The sequence below is a fragment of the Nymphaea colorata genome, chromosome 2, assembly GCF_008831285.2.
Source record: "Nymphaea colorata isolate Beijing-Zhang1983 chromosome 2, ASM883128v2, whole genome shotgun sequence".
In the NCBI taxonomy this organism is placed as follows: domain Eukaryota; kingdom Viridiplantae; phylum Streptophyta; class Magnoliopsida; order Nymphaeales; family Nymphaeaceae; genus Nymphaea; species Nymphaea colorata.
The window spans coordinates 20,973,381-20,982,655 of record NC_045139.1 but is presented as its reverse complement, the minus strand read 5'-3'; positions in this window follow the sequence as shown (position 1 = coordinate 20,982,655).

Here is a 9,275-nt window from a genome sequence, read left to right as displayed (position 1 = left end):
CTCAAGTATGAATTTCATGTGGTAGGCTTGTTTCCCTATGGTTTTGAAGAATGTCACTCAGTTTTCATTTAAAATGACTTCTTCGGCGTCCCTGGTAGGAGGTCGCCTATCTGTTATTGCACAAAGAATGGAGTTGCAGAAATGTTTCAAAACCCCGAGAGGAGGAAACTCCGTGTTGGCAAAAAGAATCTCTAATCTTCAGAAAAGCCTAAAACATGGGTTGAGGTAAGGACACCACTTCAGTGGTAGGGCTACAATTAGCGACAAAGAGCGACAAAGACTCTTGGAATTGAAGTCGTTGAGATGAGATGAGCTTCTTCATATCCTTCGTCAATCTTCACCAAGCAAGAGCTAACAAGTCCAATCATTTCTAAGGGGTGTTTGACAACAGTAACATATTGTTGTTGTCCTATGAAGCTGCTCCAATAAATGGAGCAGATTTGGCAGATTCATTTATGGTGTCTTATGAATTTACCCCATTAGCCAAACCAAACTTACATTTTGCAAAGAAGAACATATGGTCTTGGAAAGGAAGCTTTTCTCCTCCATGGCAAATTCTATTACTGTGTTTGCACACGAACCCAATGACTAAGAATGGAACCATTTTCAGATTAGCCTCAAGCTGTCCTTCAAAAAAGGTCTAAATCTTCTTCAAAATCTTGCAACGAATGAGATATGGGTGGATGGGCTAGGGCATGTAAAGAAGGCATGTTTCTAGTTTGATTCTCATGGTACCTAAGTTGAAAAATGCACCATTACTATAGTTGATGTCGACACAACATAGGACCTTGAAGGTAGGCGGCTTTGGGCCTCCTTTTCAAGCGGTAGTTTGTTAACATAGATAATGTTGCACAAGGAGTCGAGACTGCTCGAGCTCGACTCAAACTGTCATTAAAACTCGACTCGTATACAAATGACATGAGTTAGAGTTCCAATGTATGTTCGAAATGTTAAATGATTCAAGTTCAAATTCTAAGAACTCACTCATCTAAATTTGACAATGCTCGACTACACACTGAATATTGAATTATAATGAGAAAATAATTAAACAAGTAGCAATCAAACGAGCTAACCAAGTTAAATGAGTTAAAGGAAACAAAACATGCTTAACACAAACGAGTTAAACGAGTTGAGTTTGAGCTCGACGTTGTACCATAGAGTCGAGCTCAAGCTTATTCTGTTGAGGGACTCGAGTTCAACCTCGAGCTGCGCAACTTGAGCTCAACTCGGATCATGTGCAGTCATAGATAGAGGTGGATATAGGTAGCATTGGTTAACCAGAGAAATGCCAAATCTTTTTGAGTCTGTCGAAGATGAGAAGCTTGTCCTGACATGTTGGGTAAAAAAACCAAACAACCAAAGGGGAGCTTTGCTTCTCCAAAAGACTCATCTCCACTTCTTAAGGGTTTCTTAACATATCACAAAGATGGTTTCTATCAAGGAGAATGTGATGATTCGATCCCAACGTGAGTCTATCCCCGATAAACTTGTTTGCTTTCTAGTAAGAAGGTGGTTGATGCTAGTCACAGTCACAGTATTGGAGATAACCATAGAGAAGATGACTGCCTGGGAAGTAGAAATCAAAAATTGCATTACCCTCTCTTATAATCAACACCAAAAAGGAGTTAATGATGCTATAGACGAAGGTTCAGTCCAGAATTGGGCCGTGTGATCCCGCCTTGGGCTTGAGCCATGCTTCTTTACCAACAAGGCATACATGAGCTGGCCTGGGGTTTGATGTGGCCAACGAGCTAGGTAGAACCCCTTCTTCTGCTTCTTCTTCTTCCTCCTCCTCGTCTGTAAATGCATGTAGGAACCAACCTGCTTGCCTATATTTCACATCCAAAGAACTTGAGGCCAAGTTAGTAATATATGATAAGATGTTCTACACTAATCAAGGAGAGGATATGATCTATGGTTACACCAACCTAGCATTATCCAAAACTAAACAATCTCCTCTTGATAAGGAAAGAATCATTTCTAAAACAATCTCCTGTAATCTTGCCAAAGTCTATCGTGTGAATCCAGATCCTAAAATCAAGGATCTCAATTGTACAGAGTAGCTATAAATATTTGTACTCTCTTGGTTGAATTATTAAATAATAGAAGAGAGTGTCTTTCCTATGGACGTAGGCTGAATTTAGCTGAAGCACATTACATCTGTGTTCTTCTCTTTCTCTTAAATTCATGTGCTCTTCTCTTAACTTGGTATCAGAGACAACAGCTCTAGGATTTTGTCATTACCATGGGATTTGAAGCTGTTGACAGATTGGAAAACAACCAGGTTGTAATCAACCGACGTTGTATTGCTGAGCAGGGAGAAGATTGGCTATCAACAGCAAGGAAATCAGCTGGCACTGCCAACTCCAGCCACCTTAACTGTCGAGCAGGGATCATTAGAATCATCTGCATCTTCTGATGAACAACTCTATGAAATCTCAGATTTTTTGGAGCTATCAATGAAGAGAAATCAATTTTTGAACACCTGCGACTGCCGCATACTAATTCTTCACGGCAAGAAAATTAGCCAGCAGTGTCAACTCTGGGCACCTTAACTATCGAGCAGGGATTCAATAGAATCGATTGCATCTAGAAACAACTCTGTGAAATCTCAGATTTTTTAGAGCTGCTGGTGAAGAGCAATCAATTTTTGAAGTACCATCTGTTTTTGAAGAAAACCTATGTCTACCGCCTCCCCGCCTCATATTTTTGTTTGGTGTTGTCTCCACCAAAGGTCTTTCACCAAGATATTAAACATGCAGCATCCTCCTGGAGTAACCCTTCCAACGGTCTGGTGCTCGACCAAAATCAGCCTCGGTACTGACTGGAATCATTATTTTTTCGGCTGCCCATCCTGCTGCCCCTGTTTGTGTTCCTGTTGTGTCCCCTGCTTCTTTATTTCTGCGACTGAACAAAGGAGTTTCTTTATTTCTGCGATTGAACAAAGGATAGCAACCAAGGCCTCATTCTACTACATCTTTTATTTCTGTGCTCAGCAGCTATAGTTCTGCCAAGGGGGAAACTCGGTTTCAAAATGGCTACATCTTCTTCTTCTAATGTCACCCAAACCACTTCTTCTAATGTCTTCTCAAATCTAGTTTCAGTTAAGCTTGATTGATCAAATTATCTTCTCTGACGTTCTCAACTTAAAAGTGTTATGAAAAGTCAAAATCTGATCAAGTATGTTAATGAGAAATGTTTTGCTTCACCTGAATTTCTTGATGAACACATACACAAGAAAATCCTGCTTATGATTTATGATATCATGAAGATCAACTTGGATTAAGTTGGATCAAAGTCACTGTGACTAAACCAGTCATGTCACAACTAGTTCGGGTTGACACGGCTAAAGATGTTTGGTGCATCCTTAAAAAGCAGTATGCTTCACAAAATAATCTGTGTATCATTCAACTAAAAAGAGAACTACAAAAATGTAAAAAAAAGGAGGGTTGTCTATGACGGATTATCTTCAACGTATTAGTTTTCTTCATGATTCTCTTAGCACTGTGCAACATTTTTTCTTATATACAGATCTTGTTCTCTATACTTTGAATGGGCTGAATTCAGAATATGAGTCCTTCATTACCGCAGTTACTGCGTTTAAAGATTTGTCTTCATGGTCTGAATTATATGATATGTTAATCACTCAAGAGCAGCGACTTGGAATGCTTTCCACACCCCAACTGAGGTTGAAGCCACAACCACTGCCTTTATTGCTAAACAAGGGCATGGACATGTCTTTGTTACTGATCAGGGGCGTGGGTGTGGTACTTATAATGGTGGCAAGGGTAGAGGCCGTAATGGAGAAAGAGGAAACTATAATAAAGGAAGAGGAAACTATAGAAAAAATGATAGTACTAACAAGTATAGTCAAGGAGTTATTTGCCAATACTATGGAAGAAAGAATCACACAGTTCAGTAGTGTTATGATATTCCAAAGGCATTTATGGACATGACACTCAATATAGGAAAGTCTGACCATGCATCTAGTAGTCATGAAACTGTCACCAATACTCACGACTCAGCCTGATATCCTGACACATGCACCTCCCACCACCTCCCACCATGTGACAAACTCAGATCAAGATATGCAAGATAGAGTTCCCTATCATGGATCTAATTCTATTATTGTTCGCAATGGTAGTAAGATGCTAATTAAGAATATAGGAAACATATCATTACCTAGCAAAACGTCATCATTTATTTTGAAAAATGTGTTGCATGCCCCTAAGGCACACAAGAATCTTATGTCAGTTGCGAGATTTACCAATGACAATCAATGCTCTATTGAATTTTCCTCTAATGGTTTTACTATTAAGAGTGTCCAGATGGGCAAGATTCTTCACACGTGGCCGCTTGAGAAAGGAGGACTCTATAGATGGACAAGAGAGAGAAATGACTCAACAAACAATATTATCAGTGTTGAAGATGATGGTCAACTAAAGACTGCTAATACTTCTTTAGTTTCACCAAATTATTGATCAGATTTTCAGTTATGGCATTTACGTCTAGGACGTGCTCATTTTTAGTTATTGAACTCGTTGAAAGTTGTTGGTTTAATTTTTTCTAATGACAAACATAAATTGGATTTTTTGTTCTTCATGCGTGCTTGGAAAAATGCATAAAGTTCATTTTTCTAAGGTTGAGTTTCATGCGACTAAACCACTTGAAGTGTTACATGTTGATCTTTGGAGCCCAGCACCATGTGCTTCGCGAGAAGGGTACATGTATTATTTCTTAATAGTTGACTACTGTTCTCGCTTCTTATGGATTTTTCCCTTATCCAAGAAAAGTGATACACTTCTATGTTTCAAAACCTTCTCTAGCATAGTAGAGCGTCAACTTGAGACAACAATTAAAATTTTTCATTCAGATGGAGGAGGGGAATTCATGAGCAAAGAATTTACCACATTTCTTGAAAACCAATGTATTCGTCAATGAATAACATGTCCTTACACATCTCAGCAGAATGTCATAGTAGAAATGAAACTTAGACATCTGGTGGAGATGAGACTTACCATGATTATTCATGCCAATATGCCACAAAAATTCTAGTTTGATGCTTTTAAAACAGTTGTTCATCTTATTAACAAGTTCCCTATTGCAGACTTGCAAATGACACTGTATGAGAAGCTCTTGCATGAAGCTCCAAAATATAATCATATAAGAACCTTTGGATGTACTATCTATCCTTTGAGTGGGCCTAGACGTGCTTCCAAATTAGAACCCAAAGCTCAAGTCTGTGTCTTCCTTGGCTATGAAAGCTGTCATAAAGGTTACATCTGCTACAATCCAGTCTCCAACAGTGTAATCATATCTAGACATGTTAGATCTGATGAAAGAAGTTTTTTATATTCTCATTGTGGTCCCTCTATTACTCCCTCAAATATTTCAATGTGGCTAGAATCATCCATATCTAAGTACATTGAACCTAGACCTATTGACAAGCCAAAAGAGAGTTCACCTCTTATTGAGTTGCCCAGAAGCATTCCTAACCCCCCAAGTTCCTCAGTTGTCCAAACTGGTTCTAATTCTTTTGAGTCTCCCTCCAATGATGAACCTAACAACCAATTAGTTGAGCCCACTAGGTCCCATCACATGGTAACAAGATCCCAAGATGGAACCCGACAGTCTAGAGTCTTCACTTACTTGACCCAAACCACTTCTGAAACTGAACCTACCTCTCTAAAAGAGACCCAACAAGACCACAACTGGGTTGATGCTATGAAAAGCGAGATGGATGCTCTTTACAAAAATGAAACATGGGATTTTGTGTCGAGACAACCTCACTTTAACGTTATTGAATGCTGATGGGTCTACAAAATCAAGTGTCATTTTGATGGTACTATAACAAGAAACAAGGTCAGATTAGTGGCCAAATGATTTAATCAAAGAGAAGGAGTTGATTACTTTGATACTTTCAGGTTGTCAAACCAACCACTATTCGGTTTATTTTGTCTATTGCCTTCAGTCGTGGATGGTGCATTCAATAACTTGACATCAATAATGTCTTCCTTCACAGAAAATTGAAAGAAGAGATTTTTATGATTCAGCCATCAGGGTTTGAAAATTCAGAGTTGCCTAATCATGTTTGCAAACTCAAGAAATCTCTTTATGGATTCAAACAAGCTCCCAGAGCTTGGTTTGACAACTTGAAGAAGTTTCTTATTAGTGAAGAATTTCAGGAATCACAATCTGATTCATCACTTTTTATTCGCAATTCTGGTTCCAGCACTACTTGTTCTTGATCTATGTCGATGACATTATTTTGACTGGTAGCTCCAAGATAGAAATACACAATTTTTCAGCAAAGCTTGGACAACACTTCTCCCTCAAAGACCTATGACACATCCAGTACTTCCTTGGAATTGGGGTATTCTTCAACAAAGATCATTTTGTTGCATCGCAAAAGAAATATATTCTTGATGTACTTAGCAAAGCTGAGATGGAGAAATGTAAAAATGTTGTTACACCTATTTTTCCCTACTTACCCCTCTCACGACATGAAGGGGAGAGACTCATGGACGCTACTCTTTATAGGAGCATTGTTACAACCTTACAGTATGTCACTCTCACTCGACTTGATATTGCCTTTGCTATTAATAAAGCATGCTAATTTATGTATGACCTTAATGATCTTCATTGGGGTCATGTCAAATACATTCTTTGGTATCTACAAGGCACGAGCACGTATGGTCTTCAAATTTGAAGAAACAAGTCTATGACGTTGGAATCATATGCAGATGCCAATTGGGCTGGTTGCCCGGATGACCGATGATCAACCAGTAGATTTGTTACTTTGCTTAGAGGAAATATTATTTCTTAGGGATCAACTAAACAACATACTGTAGCACGATAAAGCACCGAAGTTGAATATAAAGCCCTTGCGATTGCTGCTTCTAAAATTATTTGGTTAAAATCTCTTCTCAAGGAACTCAAGGTTGGCATTACGGGACCACCAAAATACTCAAACATGATAATCTTAGAGCTACTTACCTTGCAGCCAATCTTGTTTTTCATGCAAGAACAAAACATATTGAAATCGATTTTCACTTTGTTAGAGAGAAAGTCGCCAAAAAGGAAATTCAAATTGAATTCATCACCTCACAAGAACAGTTGGCTGATATCTTGACCAAAGGATTGGCTGCACCATGGTTCCATTGTCTAAGGAGCAAGTTTAATCTCGTTGACACCAAGATCTGCTTGAGGGGGAATGATAAGATGATCTATGATAATCAAGGAAAGGATATGATCTATGGTTACACCAACCCAACATTATCCAAAACTGAACAATCTCCTCTTGATAAGAAAAGAATCATTTCTAAAACATTCTCCTGTAATCTTGCCAAAGTCTATCATGTGAACCCAGATCCTAAAATCAATGATCTCAATTGTACACAGTAACTATAAATATATGTATTCTCTTGGTTGAATTATTAAAGAATAAAAGAGAGTGTCTTTCTTGTGGACGTAGGCTGAGTTTAGCCGAACCACATTATATCTGTGTTCTTCTCTTTCTCTTAAATTTGTGTGCTCTTCTCTTAACTATATACACATGCATGCGTAGAACAATGGTGAACGAGTTTATCAAAATTAGTAAAACTTCAGCTCAGTCCGTCTACCGATCCAGCTTGACCTGTACGGTCGATGTTGTGTTATTTAACAAGCGAGTGGACAACCTAGGTGAGGATTCGAGTCAAGGTCGGAGGGAGGTGCTGTATTCATGGGCATATGCCCCACAAAGCTAATCATTTGAATTGTTGATTAAGTTTTGAAACTTAGGTAAACTTGTGTCCGAGTTATATGGAGTAGCACCATGAGATCTAGGTTACTACCCCATAGTCAATTGAAAATTTGTTAACTATATATTTAGTATCTTATGAAAAAAAAAAGTTCTAGCTCTACTTGTGGTTCGAGTAACTGGGTTGACTGATTGTAGAACGAGTTGGAAACAAAAAACCCATATATACATTTTACCTTATGAGTTCGGAAGAAAGTGTGACTTAGTAAAATAAAAAGAATCTCAACAAAATGCTAACTACCCCAGCCCCTTTTGGTGAGCATAGTTTGCTCAAAAGAAGTTCAAAGCAGCCACCTAACCCCTAATATCCTTAGAGTATAGGGCCTTAGGATGCCACCCCTATAGTGCTTCAGCTGACATGTTAGTGGTCTTTTTTTTTTATCACACAAAAGATTGATGCCATGAGGATTCAAAATAGGAACCGACCGCCTACCTGCCCCCACCGCGACCATTGCACCAACCTCCTTGGGAATTACCTCAATTGCTTCAAACATAGTTTTTCTTTTCCTGTATTTCAAAACGTACTTGTCTTTATTTGTTCTAATATGAACAAATCCATAGCTCTCTCTCTCTCTCTCTCTCTCTCTCTCTCTCTCTCTCTCTCTATATATATATATATATATATATATATATATATATATATATATATATATATATATATATATATATATATATATATATATATATATACGTAATTGCCGACAAGTCAAGGCACTCTGATATTGCAAACCATGGTTTTGTTTATATGAAAGAATCCCATACGACTTGCGGCATACTACGGGAAGGAGCCGTGGGTTTTTATAGAATAAAAGGACAAAAAGAAAAACAGCGGATATGTTACGAACTGAAAATGTGCATTTTTTTTTTGTCTTATGTTTATCTGCTTTGGAAAATGCAAATTTTAGAGTGGGGACCTTACGTAAAATGACGAACTGATTCCTGAAACTTAAGGAAATACTTTAAAGATGAAGTACATATATAGGCGACTAAACTGAAACATTTGAAAGTACTTTATTCAACAATCTGGCAATTATTTTGATGAACATACAAATACCAAAAAAACAAAAATATGTTTCGCTATTTATGGCTATACAACAAATTACTGTCGATCTAATCAAGTTGACTGTTGAAAATGTAAGTATCATATAGCAAATATAAAAAATGAAGGTTCATATCTATCAGAAAAAAGAATCCTACAAGATGGACTTTCCGAAAGTCATTAATAAAAAATTTACAAGTTTTTTCTTATTTAAGAAACATAATTGCTCCAACGTAACTACGTCCATCTAATTCAACGATTTTACATATCCTACAAATTCATGTTTGACATTTTCATGATTTGAACAACTTGAGCTTCAAAATTGAAGTCTGTTAAACACAGTGTTAAATTCAAGAATATTTTTTTTTTAAATAAGAGACTGTTCATTCTTCATTCAAGAAATGAACTAGAAAAACTGAAAACAAGAAGGATTTC